Source organism: Vigna unguiculata, chromosome 1 (genome assembly GCF_004118075.2).
Source record: "Vigna unguiculata cultivar IT97K-499-35 chromosome 1, ASM411807v1, whole genome shotgun sequence".
NCBI classification, from domain to species: Eukaryota; Viridiplantae; Streptophyta; class Magnoliopsida; order Fabales; family Fabaceae; genus Vigna; species Vigna unguiculata.
The window spans coordinates 25,174,006-25,189,800 of NC_040279.1; positions in this window are offsets into that span (position 1 = coordinate 25,174,006).

Below are 15,795 nucleotides of genomic sequence, written 5' to 3' on the forward strand. Positions count from 1 at the left end.
TATAAGAATCGTCCGTATTGTAATCTTCTTTTGAACGCACTTCAAAATAGAATATAATTTATCATACTACTAATTGATATGTTCTGACAATAATAGAGTGAACTCTTATTATATGGCTATGTAAGTTTTGTAGAGAGGAAATTAAAAACAAAATCAGTTCTAAGCACTACAGTTAAATATTAGCATTAGCATACTAAACTTGTGTTTCAAATAATAAAAAAATATATATTAAAACGATATTGTTAGAAAATTGAAGTGTCTCGAAAATATAAAAAGGAAAATGATATACTGACCCCTTATTTTGACTCCACACTTGACTCCCTGACGTGACATGCACAGGTGGAATTTATTTTTGAAATTAAAAATAATTTTTTTGAAGCATTTTACAGAAGTGGCTTGTAGCGGAGGAGTTTAAGCGTTTCTATTTTCTCCTTCTCCCGCGCACTCAATCTTACCCATACTCTCTTGTCTCCGCACAGTCGCCGCACGAAATCTCTCTTCTCACCGGTAGGGTGTGCATTGTAGATGGCGAAGGGTTTATTGGTCAAAAGTTTTAACATTCTTTCCTTTCTCCCCTGCGCTCATTGGTATGAGTTCTGACTTCACCCCCTTTTATAGTCGCAGTTGTAGGTTCTATTTTCACCGGCTAGGGCAGCGGTTTTTGGAGTGGTTATTCTGGCGAAGGAAGATAACAAAATCTGTGTGGCGGCTAAACCTTGAAAGGGTTAGGGTTTGCGGACAGGGAGGGCGTTTGCTGTGGAGGAGTTCAACCGTTTGTCTTTTCTCCTTCTCCCGCGCACTCAGTCAAAAATCGTATTCTCTCCGCACAGTCGCCGTTTTTCTTCCCACCGGCAAGGTGTGCAGTGTAGACGGGAATGGTTTTTTGGTCGAAAATTTGATCTTTCTTTCGTTTCTCCCCCCGTTAACTGGTATGAGTCCTCATTTCACCCCCTGTTGTGGTCGCAGTTGTAGGTTCTATTGTCACCGGCAACGGCAGCGGCTTTTGGAGTGAAAGGGAGTTCTGACGAAGCATCTCCTCCATTGTTCAGTTGTTAATTTTAATTTTCATGGCACTGTTGAAATGATCTACTACATCTATGATATTAAACTTCTTTTATCACTGTGATATCCATGTAACTATCAGTTTAACTTATTATATGATCATCTATGTACAATTAACTGTTGACCAGCGACAAAGTTTTGGCACACCTTCATAATTTCTGATCTATGAAAAAGGTTATAGTATGAAACTCACTTACAATCAATCACATAAATAGAGTAAAATTTAATGTAGGCTACTGCCCATGATGAATCTATGGGTAAATTGTGGTACAAGTGGAACCTAACATACATGCCTAACACTAACAATAATAATTGGTTATCAATGAAGTATTAAGTGCTGACCTACAATAAAAATTTTGCACACCTTCCAAATTCGTGCTCTCTGAGATAACATAAATTCTACAAAAGTTAACCTTACCAAAATAGGTGTGTGATAATTGATAATAACTACTCCAAACTTAATGAAATATCACACCTTTATTGCGTATATGAAACATATTAAACAACAACAAACTACGTGTGCCATAATTCATCCACAACTCCAACATGATATTTTTGTTATCTGTATTAAAATTATATGATGACTCAAGAACAATTAAGTAGTGACCTGGTCCAAAAAATTGGACATAATAACTCTTAGATTTTTAAATGTAGATCAATCATATATTAAGTGTTGACCTGTGAACAACATCTTGCACATAATTACTGATTTGTCATCTGTGTGGTAACCAATATTACTAAATTTTGGACCACATATGTATTCGCTGTTCACCTGCTAACAAATTTAGTTGCACTCAATCAAAATTAAGATGAACAACATCCAACTATCACTTAACATAAACCACTCACAATTCCATAAATCCATGACTAAGCCAAACAAGGAAATTGTCATCAATCACGACCACAATTTCTAAACATAAAAAATACCAAATTTAGCAATAGAAATCCAAATTACAACAAACATAAAATCTCTAAATCAACTACTTATGGCGCTTCCTCCCACTAAATGTTGCAAAAGGAGTTCTTATTGCCACACTCCTAACACGCAACCGAGGACCCTCCCTTCGTCGCACATACATGTTGCTTTGTTCGGATTCTTGTGCTTCCTGATTTGAAAAATGAACTTCTTCCACATGACCCCTGTCACCAGAATTGCCAAATTCAATGCAGCCAGTGGGGTGGTTCGAATTAGGTGTTTGCGAATGACCAGCACTTGCTTCACCAAACTCAGAAAACTTCATTTTGCCTTGCTGATGCTGGCGTTGGTTCTTCCTCTCAATCATCATTACATTCAAGTCTTCAAGTTCTTTTTGCAATTCCCCTAACACACTTTCTTGTTGTTCAACAGCTTTAATTAAGTCAACTATTTTAGTACTCTTAGTTTGACGTCCATATACCTCAAAACCTTCTTTACCGAAGGGATTGGTTAGCTCTTCTGAAGAGGCAGCAACATCTGCAACAACCTGAAACAATTCACTACAAACTTCAATCAATATAGATGACAGATTTAGGAAAAAAATCAAACAACAAAATACCCAACTTATAGTGTTATTTGTCAAATTCCTTTTAATTACGTTGTCCCCTGCTTTCATTTCCATCCAATGTAAGATTCTGGGAAATTTTGTCGTGCGCTGACAATCCTTTAAATTCGGAATCAAAAAATGGTCAAAAGACCATAACTGCCACAATTGTAATCAAAATCAGTCAAAACTCAACCAAATATTTTAAACAGATCAAACAAGTTTGAAATTAATTTAACATACAGTACCTGTAACAAATAAACACATCCAGCTACATGGAAGTGTTTGGTACTTTCTTTCTCCTTCAAGAACAATTTAGCTTCACATATACTGCCAACCAAAAACTCATACACCACTCAACCCCAATTAAATTTCCCAATACTACCAAGGTCATCAACAATGTTGAACAAAATAGAAAAAAACTATTCCACTACGATTGGGCAACAAAAACTCAGAAATTGCTAACAAAACGTAAAGCTTACCAAAATCCTCTAAACAAAGCACTTTAATATGTTTTAAGATGTAATCATATACCATTTCGATTTCAACAACTTTGGAAGCTCCAAATAAATTCCTTAAATCACTATTTAACCCTTCCTGGTTTAAATCAATGTTCTCACCAACCACCCTCAAACCTAGACCAATACATACATCTAAATAGGTAACAGACTCTTTCAACTCGACCATCCATCCAAATGGTGTTCCTCGGATAAATGATTTTTGCTCATCTGTTAACTTCCTATTCAAACTACCAATCAATTTTGTCCGGCATGAATGCCTAAAACAGATTTGGAACAATAAAAAAAATAGGTATGCCATTTTTATCATAACAAATTTTAAAATAAATTGAAATCCAAAATTTATCATACCTTGCGGTCAACATTGAATTCACTTCCCTCACGGACTGCAGCCATATTTATGACCTGAATACATGAAAGATCACAAAAATTCAGTCATACCACATGCTTCTAGAAAATTCAACACAGATCATCACTTGTGACCAAACAGGTCATCACTCATACATCACACAAGTGTAATCAAGTTGGCAATGAAACCACATTAAAGAGATAATTTCAAATGAAATCACATTATCCATACTAAATCACCCCATAATCAACTATTGAGTGCTATCACATGAAAGATAAAAAAGATTGATTCAAACCACATGATTGCAAAAAATGCAGCACAACTCATCACTTGGATGCACACAAGTCATCATCAATAAATCATACAACTTTAACCCACTTGGGTATGAAACCACATCAAAGAAATAACTACAAATGAACGCATATTACCCATACTACATCACCTGCATATTACCCATACATAATCATCCCATAATCAACTATTGAGTGCTATCACATGAAAGATCACAAAAATTCAGTCATACCACACGCTTCCACAAAATTCAACACAGATCATCACTTGTGACCAAACAGGTCATCACTCATACATCACACAAGTGTAATCAAGTTGGAAATGAAACCAAATCTTAGGAATAATTACAAATTAACTCACATTATCCAAACAGAATCACCCAATAATCAATTATGGAATAAAGTAGTATGGAAGATCAAAAAGATTGAGTCAAACCACATGATTGCAAAAAATGCAGCACAACTCATCACTTGGATGCCCACAAGTCATCATCAATAAATCATACAACTTTAACCCACTTGGGTATGAAACCACATCAAAGAAATAACTACAAATGAACGCATATTACCCATACTACATCACCTGCATATTACCCATACATAATCACCCCATAATCAACTATTGAGTGCTATCACATGAAAGATCACAAAAATTCAGTCATACCACACGCTTCCACAAAATTCAACACAGATAATCACTTGTGACCAAACAAGTCATCACTCATACATCACACAAGTGTAATCAAGTTGGAAATGAAACCAAATCTTAGGAATAATTACAAATTAACTCACATTATCCAAACAGAATCACCCAATAATCAATTATGGAATAAAGTAGTATGGAAGATCAAAAAGATTGAGTCAAACCACATGATTGCAAAAAATGCAGCACAACTCATCACTTGGATGCACACAAGTCATCATCAATAAATCATACAACTTTAACCCACTTGGGTATGAAACCACATCAAAGAAATAACTACAAATGAACGCATATTACCCATACTTAATCACCCCATAATCAACTATTGACTGGTATGAATTCACAAAATTGAGTCAAACCACATTATTGCACAAAATGCAGCACAGATCATCACTTGTGAGCAAACAGGTCATCACAATAAAATAAGACAGATTTCATCAACCTAGTTAGAAAACTAGTATTCATGCACCTATCAAAGCACCAAAATCACAGAAAAGGAAAAATAACACAAACTTACCAACCACCGCCTGAATCGAACAACTGAAAGCACCAAAAACCCTAACTTCGCAAGCTTCGTCTTCGATTACAGTGTTGTGGTCATTCACCTGTATAAGATAGATGTTAAATTTGTCTTTAAACAATAACTGACTCGACTATGCCGGCGAAAACCAAAAAAAAAAATCTCAGTTCCTTAACCAAAAAACCCACAACGACGACTTCGGAAAAAAAATACCACAAACATGTTGTCGTAGTGGAGAAACGCACAAAAATAAAACATACCTACGAACCACGAAGTTGAATCCAGCAATGGAGATGAAGAAAAACCCTAACTCTAGGAGGAACGTCTTCTCCCTTCGTCTTCTCTCTTCGTATGGAGTCACGTATTCTCCTTTCTTCCTTTCTCCCTTCGAGTGGGTTTTTCCTTTCTTTCTTTCTTTTCCCTTTTTTCGTTTTTGCTGTCTCTGCGCAACCCACTCTCCACACGAAAACCTAATTTCCAACCCTTTCAATTTTGACGCCCAAACCCACTCTCCAAAACGTGCTTCTAACCCGCTCAATATTTACGTCCAAACCCACTTTCCAAAACCTGCCACGTCTCAAGTAAAATGCTTCAAAAAATTATTTTTAATTTCAAAAATAAATTCCACCTGTGCATGCCACGTCAGGGAGTCAAGTGTGGAGTCAAAATAAAGGGTCAGTATATCATTTTCCATATAAAAAAGCATATTGGGAATACAAATTTATTGTGCTTTACAACAAATGTTGGAGATCTATGTTTATTAAAATAAACGTACAGAATAAAAAATCTACAATGTGGCTGCTGGGATTCGAGCCCAGGTCTCCACGGCCACAACGTGGAATTCTTAGAATCAAGGGCGTATCCATTCACCGCCACATTTTCACCATATTCTAAACGTCGTTAGACTTTGTGAGAAGTTAAGCTTGAAGTTCACGACATAAAATATTAACACTAATATAAACTATATATTTATAAAAACGATGTGCTGTTTTTTTATTTTTTTTATAAAATGTTTTAAGGGTTAAATATGATTAATTATATGTTGAATGGAAAATGATGTGATCATTTTGAATGGTATAATTAAGTAACCATTTTGAATGGTATAATATCGACAATTAATACTTAAAAAAATCTTTTAGGACATATAAAATACGATATTTATCTATTTGAAATGAATCTCAGAGACAAATCATTTCAAAGTTTTGAAGGATATATATATATTTTTTTTACTGAAACTAAAACCAAAATTTATACATTTTATTTAGACTAAAAACAATAGTTTACAATTTTAGACAAACTAAAAATAAATAAATAAATTTGTACAGAGACCAGAGTAAAAATCATTTAATTGAAAATTTAATTACTTCATTAGTTTTTGTACATGTACAAACTTTACTTCTTATTTTTATATTTAAAAACATTCATTATAGTCCCTATAATAAATATCAGAAGGATGATTTTTAAGTGTAGACACTAAAATGTAGAGTTTGTTATGATCTATCTTTTAAAAACATTTAACTATTGTTAGAGGTAATAAGTTGTTTCTTGAGAATTTTAGCTTGATATGTTCAAATCGATGTGAATTCTTTGTACACAAGACTAACAAATATTAGAGTTTGATCAGAAAAATAGAAGACATAATCTGAATAGATGAATATGTAGTCTCGTGACTAGTGAATGCATAGAAGAATAGGATAATATTTGTCAATGGAAAGGAAAATCACACTTTACATTCATTAAATATGTTTACAAATAGACGAAAAAGAAAAACAGTTACAGAACTGTTATTGGCAGTTATAAAACAGTGTAACCTCCTAATAACTAAAAACAACTGAAAATAAAAAGAACGGAAGAGTGGTGAAAGGTCATTGCTAGTACAAAATTAAATAATAAAAAGAAAATATGACTTAGATATAACATTATTCAAGGTGAGAGATTTGGACGAATGAAAGCCTGAACATATTGTAACGAACCAATCACAAATGAGAAAGTGGGATCGGAGAAGGAAGCAGATCCAGACTTGGAGAGCTTATAAGAAGAGGCCATCGGAGATAAAACAGAGTGAGCCTCAATCATTTGGGTCTTGTGCAAAAGATCACGAATGTATTTACTCTGTGTCATAACCACTGAGTTGTCTGAACGATTCTGGATTTCAATATCCAAGAAATAGTCCGGTTCACCAAGTTGTTTGAGAGAAAAAGTGGAGTATAAGTAAGCTGCTGAATGAGAGAATTAGAGGTGTATCTGATGTCATCGACATAAATCAAAATATACAAAGGGTGGGAATTATGATGATAAAACAATAAATGTTGAACCAGTGGTGGATGTTGATCATAAATTTTGGAAGAGTCAAAATAATATATTCAAAACTTAGATTCGTTTCAAAAATGTAATCTCAAACCTTTGATCTTAAAAAACGACCTCTCTAATTAAATCCTTCAATTTTTAGTATCATCCTTCAAAATAGGTGAAGAATTCAAAATATGTAAACAAATAAATATGTCTTGTTTTCATCTTTATGAAATCTTGCTTTATCATCTTTAAAAAATAATCTATTCTTTTGTTCTTTATCCATATATTTTTTTTTAAGTTTAAATTTTTTTATTAAAATCTAATAAGAAATTGACAGACTTAATTATTAAAATAAAAATTTATGATAATCAAGTCACAATTAAAAAAGTTATGAAAAAATACATAAGACATAGTTTTTCTTATATATTCATAAAAAGTTAAATCTACACAAAACTCAAAACTCAAAATACTATTTATAAAACTAGCATAAACACAGGCGTTATCGCGTCTATGTGTATGCATTTTTTAAATATGTGTGATATTATATTAGTAGGTGATGATATTGTAATGTTATAAGTTAATATATAAAATAAAATTATATTTATTATAAAATAAAATTATATTTATTATAAAATAAAATTATATTTATTAAAAATAAAGTAAAATATATAAAAAAAGATGAGAGAACAACCGTTGATAAATAAAGAAGAAGAGAAGAAACAGAGATAGATGATTTTATAAAAAACTTGTAAAAATAACGGTCAATTTTCAAAAAATTAATAAATAATTATATTTTAAAGGGTAAAATTGGTATTTTGAAATGTGAACACAAAAGAAAGACTCTTATTTATATATTGTTATAGATAATATTTCACGGACAAATAAAGAGTTATTCCTTTTATCTTCAACAATGAAATATAACATGTGAGGAACAAGAATAGAAAGAATGAGTTTGTGTCTAAGTTCATATTTTTATTCAAAAACAACAGAAAACATGTGAGAGTGAGAATACGTGAGAAATTCAACGAGAACGAAAGAGAATGTAAAAAATATCTCAAAAAATTTGTTTATTATATATTATATTTAATTTTATGTTTTATTACTATTGTGTCCACAATTACTTATTCCTAATTTACCATTTACAATATAATTATCTATTTATTTTTAAAGACTAACAGTTATTTCTACATGTTCTCTCTACAACTATTTTCTTCTTCTTTTATATTCATTAAGAGTTATTTTCTTTTCTTTCCTCCCTTTATTCCCCTCTGTTTTTAATAAATATAGATTTATTTTGTTTATTAACCTAGTGATATTACTATATCATCACATACTAATATAATATCATATATATTTAGAAAATTCATACACATAGGCGCAACAACATATATATTTATGCTAATATTTTATAAAATAAATAAAAATTTACTTAATTTAATTTATATATATATATATATATTTAAAAAAAATCTAGGAGGGGGCATGGCCCCCCTACAAGAACACTAAGTTTTGCCACTGTGTTTAAGGGATCAAATTTGGTAGATTGGAAACCAAGACAAGAAAGAGTAGATTTTAGCTTGTCAAACCATTGTCTAGGAGTCTCTTTGAGACCATAGAGAGCTTTATTAAGTTTGCAAACTAAAGATTTGTCAACAGTTTCAAAACCATCCATAAGATAATAATTGGAGAAAAGGTTTCTTTAAAATCAAATCCCCATACTTGATTGTATCCTTTAGCAACCAAGCGAGTTTTGTACTTGTTAACACTACCATCGAGATTCTCTTTAATACGAAATACCCATTTCCAACCCACTACTTTTCAACCAGAAGGTAGAGAGACCAAATCCTAGGTATGTTGTTGAATAAGAGCTTCATATTTTGAACACATAGCTGTACCCCAATCAAGATTTTTAAGAGTCTATGAAAAGCTATAAGGTTCAACATTGGTTGGTAATAGTCAAGGATGAACGTTGCGGTGAGTGGCAGTAACTTTTGAACAAGATTGCATAGGATGAGATACAAGAGAAGGAAGTGGAGGATTGTTGTTGGAAGGAGGAGACTCAATAGGAGGATATGAGGCTGAGTAGAGACAAGAGGAGAAGACTAAAATATCAAGGAGAGAGGAAGGACAGTGGCAGGATCAGTAGATGTTGGAAAAAGTTCATAATAAGGAAATTTGATTTGGTTGAAAAGAACATATTTGAAGTATACATGCGACTAGATTTGGACAAATACAAATAATTTGTGAGAATTGGAATACCCGAGAAATGTAACATCCCGGTCGGATATTACTAATTTAAATAATTAAAATAGGAAATAAGTATAAAATCGCATTTATGATAATTCATTTTCCCAAAACGCGAGAAAATTTAAAACATTTATTATATCACAATAAACCAAAATCCACAAACTATAATTGTCGATTACAAATTTCAAGTCTGGTAAGATAAATGTTTACAAAATTTTTAAAATCCATAAAACAAGAAAACATCATAAAAGCTTTTCCTCAAGCTAGCCGCTCTCTGAAACTATGCTTCACCAGCAACACCTATAACATCATTTGCTCCCGTATAACACATTACACGATCATCGCCAAACACAAGCAGATAGGGTGAGCTCAACAGAATAAACGTGCACTACACAAAATAATAAATAACCATACAATATTCCAATTCCAACACTTTTAATTCTCTAAAGTCTCATCACATAGTACATTATTCTCTCATAACCAACTAGTTTCCTTTACCACGCCCCAACGCATCTTGGGAAGAACAAGCAACAATCCTTACCTGTTCACCAAAACTCGGTAAAAGCATTACTTTTCTTAGGACTTACAAGCAACCATCCTTGCCTGCTCACCAAAACCCAGCAAGAGCACAACCCTTACATATTCACCAAAACCCGGTAAGAGCGTTGCTTTTCCTAAGACTCACAAGCCACAACCTTTAATCCTTGACCTCCAAATCTTCCTCTAGACGCCTCTTGATTCTACACCCTTTGATGATTACATTGATCGATCCTTGTTGTCACGATTGTCTACTCGCCCCTCCAACTACAGGCCACCACCTAATAGTCCACACACAGGAATAAATTTGTCACGGCCACAATTCATAACATCAAGTAGAGTTCCCCAATACGAACTGCAGATTATATTTATCCCAAGACTACCAAACTTGTCAAATAACACCGAGGAAGGCAATCTTCCGGAACTCATTTGTACGAGCCACGATTTCGCACACTCCACTAGACTTCCAAAACCACCAGGCTACAACCTCGAGTGGCCACGTGTTACCCCAATACAAGTTGAACTCCTAACATGACCCCAGCAAAGCATCGCATCAAAACCTCCATCCAAAGTTGTGTAGAATCCTCCTCGCAATCCAATTTAGCACCTAGAACCGCCTGGCGCCTCGTTCGCATCGCCTGGCGAAAACTGGTTCAACATCACCTGGCAGGACACTTGGCATCGGGCGCCAGCCCACTGGATTTTGGTCCAGGCCCAGTTCTACGACACACCGCCTAGCGGGACCACTTACGTCGCCAAGCGCCAGCTCTCGGGTTTTGCTCCAAAATTCACTTTATGGTCTATCTCCTGGCGGTTTACACTGTTTCGCTAGATGCCACACCAGTAACTGGTAATTTACTGGTTTTTGACACTCTAGAATAGGTTCCAATGAACCTATTTACACAAGATACTCAATTCACGCAAAACATGCATCCATGACAAGTAATACACTTTCATATCTTTAAGTTGAACTCAAGTACACAATATCACATGGTCATACATAAAACACAATCATATCATTGCTTTCATACATCATGGAGAATCACAATAAATTCACATAAAACCATCAAAACAAAGTGTTATACCCAACACACAATCCTGGACAACCAAACAATATAAAAGCCAGGAAGAACACATAACCATTACCCCAAAATATCGCACGAGCAATAAAATAGTAATAATAATAATAATAATAATAATAATAACAATAACAACAACAATAACAACAACAATAATAATAATAATAATAATAATAATAATAATAATGAAATGAAACAATAAATATAAAAATAATAATAAAATAAAATGAAACAATAATGAAGATTTCTGACGTTGGAAGGACGAGGGGTGCATGATGGTTAGCATCGACTAAAAACCGACCAAAGGATGAAGCTTTCTAGGGAAGCAGATTAAGATCATCTCAAAGTTGGTTAGATGCTGAAAGTGCACCAGGAAAAGGATTGACGTCGTCTTAAAATCGATTAGCATAGAGGAAGATTGGGGTCGCCATGGAGTCGACCTGATGTTGAAGAAGTATTAGTTCTTCGTAAGGTTGACCTAATGCCTCCGATGTGTGGGAAGGAAGAAAGTGGGAAGTAGCTGTTGTCTCTGTATAACCGAGGTTATTACAACATGATAAATGTTGGTGACGTGTCGTGTGTCGTCTGTGGATCGACTTATCAATATTAAGTTGTATTTGGATGAACAAAAGCACGTAAAGATAGAATTTTAGATTATATTAGGCGGTTATGAGATGTATAATATCAAGTATTATTTGAGGGAATATTCTAGTTGTTGTTTAGGAGGATATTTTGGATTATCTTTAATGCTATTATCATGCATTAACTGATTATGTATATTTGTAACCAATTTGTCTTCTATAAATAAAAATGGTACTCCCATGATTAAGGGACGAATAAATTTTGACCTAAGCGAGTCATTAGCTAAGGTTGAAATTTGTCTTTCTATTTGTTTTTATTTGAAGGAAAATAATAATAAAATAAAATGAAACAATAATACTAATAAAACAAAATAATAAGATAAAATAATAATAATAATAATAAAATAAGCAATAATAATAAAAACAATAATAATGATAATAAAATCATAAATAAAATTAAACAACGATAATAATAACAATAATAATAAAATAATAGTAAAATAAAATAATAATAATAATAATAGAATTAATAATAAAATAAAATGAAATGAAAATAATAATAATATAAATAATAATTATTATTATTATTATAATAAAATGAAATTTTAAAAATAATAATAATAATAAAATGAAATGAAACAGTAATAATTAAATAATAATACTAATAAGATAAGATAGTAATAATAAAACAAGATAATAAAATTATAAATAAAATAATAATAATAATATAAATAATTATTATTATAATAATAACAATAACAATAAAATAAAATTTTAAAAATAAAAATAAAAATAAAATAAAATGAAATAATAATAATAATTAAATAGTAATACTATTGAGAAAAACAATAATAATATTGATAAAATAAAACATTAATAATAAATCAATGATAATAAAATCATCAATAAAACAAAACAATAATAATAAATATGATAAAATAATTATAATATTAAAAATAATTATAATTATAAAATAAAATAAAATGAAATTAATAATAATAAGAATAATAAAAATAAAAATAAAAAAATAATAATAATAATCATAAGTGTGTCGTATATAGGGGAAAAGTTGTAAACAATTGCATATAATATAATTAAAACGGAAAATGACAACTCCCTCCTAATATGCACACATATACTCATACTCATACTCATAACATGTGTTCATATATGTGTCCACAATAAATTAAATAATTAAAACATCACATTAATGACATGCAAAAGACCCAAGTCCCCCTCAAATGCACTAAGTGTGTCTAACCACTTGAATTACCACTACTCCTTTATCATAATTCTCTGCATTAGTTACTTTATAGATTCTTTCCCTCACATTTATTAAATAAATATTTATTTATTTACTTAATTCTTCCGGGTCATGGTTGTTATATGGACGAAGAAAAGGAAAAGAAGCAAAACCAAATACCTTCGAAAAAGCCATAGTTAGGAGAATTGTTATACAAGACAATGTAGGGAACCTAAAACTGCAATAAGGCAGTTGGTAACCTATTAATCAAGTAAACAATAGTTTGGAAGGAAAAATCTCATAATTTTAAGGGAAGAGAAGAATGATGTAATAAGGCCAACCCAATTCGGTAATATGTTGGTGTTTTCATTCCACCACACAATTTCGACGATAAGTGTGAGAACAAATTGTGTAGTGTGTGAGATAGTTGCAATAAAGGATTTAAAAGACCTAAATTCACCATCCCAATCAGATTGAAGGCTTTTTATTTTGGTAACAACTAAAGTTCAACCATAAATTTAAATTCTTGAAAAATGGTATAAGCATCAGACTTAAGTTTAAGAGTTGCAACACCACCCAACGCCATTCACTTGCGCCTAGTGCATTTTTGAACCTTGTTAACTAAATTTTTCATAGTCATTTTTTAGTTAAACAAAACCTAAATTATCCTCCTAATGAAGTATTGGGAAAATGACTTAAGATCAAATCCAAGAAAATTATACGTGTTAAGTTTAATTTGCGTAATTTAATCTCGCCAAAAAGAAAATAGAATAAAACAAAACAGGGAAAGAAATTGAAATAAATAAAAGTAATTAAAAGAAAGTTTTGGATTTTTATTCAATTAAAAACTAAACTATCTAAATACATGATGAAATTAAATTAAGATATGAGTGAATGCAATGCATGAGATACAAGGAACCTATAATGGAATCTAAAATGGAATGAAGATGAACCTAAAAGATGAGGCATGCAGTGTAGATGTCAGATACCACTTGTTGTATTAGACCATGAGCAATGTAAAATGAGCTTGACACAAGACCAAGATGATGTGCGTGAATCCCTATTGGCAACAGAACTTAAATTGCAGAAGTGCATGTTAAAACCAGATTTAAATTGTGCACCTGAATGCAATGCAAATTTGTTCAGATAGATGAATGGAAAATGAATTTTTGGAAAAGCAATGGCCAACTGTTATAATGTATAATGACTAAGATAGATAAATGAATGGCAATAAGAAAATGATGTTGACTTGGATGAGATTATGTGAATTATGTGAGCACTAAACTAGAATAGAACAACAACAAACCAGCTTAAAACATATATGTGACAGCATTAAAGTAGCACATAATAACAGCAAGATCAATTCAATGAGCATGAACCCAGGTGGCCATATTAAGCCAGCACGTAACAACAACTACTCAACCAATTTCACCTTAGAAATCAGGAAACTTTTTTATGCAGAATGAGTGCAAAATTTTGGATTTGGAAACAACAACACAAGGCAAATTAGTTTACAAATGCAGTAAATTTACTAAAACCATAGTAGATTTTTTTTTTGGAATAAAATGAGCACTTTAAAAACCAATTGGCAGCAAAATTTTATCTATGACAATAGAGAATCAAAGTTCAAGTTCAGCAGCATAAATCCCAATCAACAATATAGAACAAATTTCATATTGGAACAATTTTAGGATTCATTCATCACAACCACATACCTAATCAATTATGCTAGGTTGGTACTTGGATGCAATGCTAAGCTGCTGTAAGGCCCACTTAAATTCAGTCCTAATGTTTAAGGACTGCCCTAATCTGTTGGGCCTAAGGCTGGCCCATAGGATTTCGAAACCCATTTCTCTTCCACATAAGTTGTTCCTCATCCAGTACCTCCCTCTTTTCTAGCTCTGTTATATTGGTTCCAACTAAGGTTCCTTTTGATAATCTTGTTTCCTTTCTATTCCATTATTTTTCCAGCTCATTAAGCTGTTCCAGGAGCTTTGGTGCTCATTGTTGGGTGTTTACCATTGTTCACTAGCCTCTGTCCAGGTAAAGGAAGCTAGGGTCTATCATATTTTTCGTAAATATGTCTATTTTCAACTCTGTTTCATATTTGTATGGCTTGTGTGCTATTGTGAATGTATGGAATGCATTTATATGCTATTTGGTTTGAGTGGTCTGTTGATGCGTGCTTGAACTAAAGCGAGATCTGATGTTCTCGTCCAAGCGAGCTTGTCTCGTCTAGGCGAGAATAGCAGAAACTGACCCAGGTTGCTGCTCGAGCTCTCACTCAGGCAGGAAGCTTTCGTTTTGAGCGAGGAAGCATCTCGCTCAAGTGAGAACTCATGGTGTCCTGTTGTGGTTCGCTTGGTTGTAGCTCAGGCGAGAGACCTCACCTTTGGGTGAAGAGCAGTGTCGCTCAGGCAAGGAGATCTCGCCCAAGCAAGAACTCGCAAACCTTGTTATGCGTTCCGTTGGCAGTCTCGCCTAAGCGAGGACTTGTTGCTTGAGCGAGACTGGTGCTAAAATTTGTGTTCTTTTCCATGTTTTTGGTTGTTGGTTGCATGGTTGGTTGGAGTGCCTTATTTAAAGTATGAAGTATGTGAGTATGCATATAATATTTGATGTATGGTGCCATGTAGATTGTATGAGATTAAATGGGGATGAGATGTTGCTATGTTGAACATGAAATGGAAAGTCTATATGAATTTTGTGGGATGGTTGGCTATATATATTGGTATGAGATTGGTATGTATGATGATTTTATGCTGGTTGGTGATACATGATTTTGGTGCGGTTTAGGACGTAATTCCATGAATTTCTAGGTGAGATCACATGATGGTCCCTGATTGGTCAAGAC